Here is a 1,271-nt window from a genome sequence, read left to right as displayed (position 1 = left end):
TTAAGAGACAAGAGTCAGGCCAGGTGCGGTGGCTCTTGCCTTTAATCCCAGCACCTTGGGAGGCTGGGCAGATTACCTGAGGCCAGGAGTTTGAGACCAGCCTGGCCAACACAATGAAACCCCCATATCTACTAAAATAAAAAAAAACTAGTTGGACGTGGTGGTGCACACCTGTAATCCCAGCTATTTGGGAGACTGAGGCACATGAATTGCTTGAACCTGGGAGGCGGATGTTGCAGTGAGCTGGGATCGTGCCACTGCACTCTAGCCTGGGTGACAGAGTGAGACTCCATCTCAAAAAAAGAAAAAAACAGACAGGGTCTCACAAGGGCATGATCATAGCTCACTACAACCTCCAATGCCTGGACCCAAGTGATCCTCGCACCTCAGCCTCCAAAGTAGCTGAGATTATAGGCATGAGCCACAACATCAGGTTTTTAAAGCCACCTAGTTTGCAGTAATGTTCTGCAGCAGGCCTGGGAAATGAATATAGCTGTAAAGCCCTGGATGCCCCCTTCCCATCACTGCCCCACTCCTGAAGCTCTTTCTTGTGCCTGGGCTGGCTGCTAGATCATTCCAACAGGTCTCATTCCTGCTGTCAACACACTGCTGTTCGGTCCTGCCTCCAGGCCTTGGGTCCTGCTGTGCCCCTGCCCAGAACACCTTCCCTCAACCTGACCGATGTTCCCATTAGGGTCCCAATCTTGGCTCTGAGCTTCTCCAGGTCTTTACCTTCCCCAGCCCAGGGGGTCTATGGTCTCTCTAACCAGCTGTGCTTTCCTCCCTACCCTGGGACATTCACCAACTCCCTCCAACCCCACCTCACCCCACCCCCAGCTAGTACTGTGAGTCTTCAAGGGCCTTTCCCACCAATGAAAATGCCATTGATCCATCTTGAATTCTCAAAATCTACAAAATGGAAGAAAAGCTGCCTTGCCCACTTTAAAGTATCGCTTTCCATACATGGGGACTGACACAGTTTGGCTGTGTCCCCACCTAAATCTCATCTTGAACTGTGGCTCCCATATCCTCACGTGTTGTGGGAGGGACCTGGTGGGAAGTAATTGAATCACGGGAGCAGGTTTTTCTGTGCTGTTCTCGTGATACTTTCGATAGTGAATAAGTCTTGTGAGATCTGATGGTTTTATAAAGGGCCATTCCCCTGCACATACTCTTTTGCCTGCCACCATGTAAGATGTGCTTCTCCTCCTTCACCGTCTGCCATGATTGTGAGGACTTCCCAGACATGTGAAACTATGAGTCCATTAAAC

General features: G+C 50.4%; 1 protein-coding gene across 1 annotated transcript in view; it reads right to left on the bottom strand.

The window, feature by feature from the left end:
* Positions 1-1,271, bottom strand: part of FBN3 (fibrillin 3) — an 87,144-nt gene that overhangs the window by 34,549 nt on the left and 51,324 nt on the right. The window lies entirely within an intron of this gene.

Source organism: Cebus imitator, unplaced genomic scaffold (assembly GCF_001604975.1).
Source record: "Cebus imitator isolate Cc_AM_T3 unplaced genomic scaffold, Cebus_imitator-1.0 Scaffold263, whole genome shotgun sequence".
NCBI lineage: Eukaryota > Metazoa > Chordata > Mammalia > Primates > Cebidae > Cebus > Cebus imitator.
Note: the sequence above shows the minus strand (reverse complement) of the source record. Positions and strands in the feature narration are given on the sequence as shown.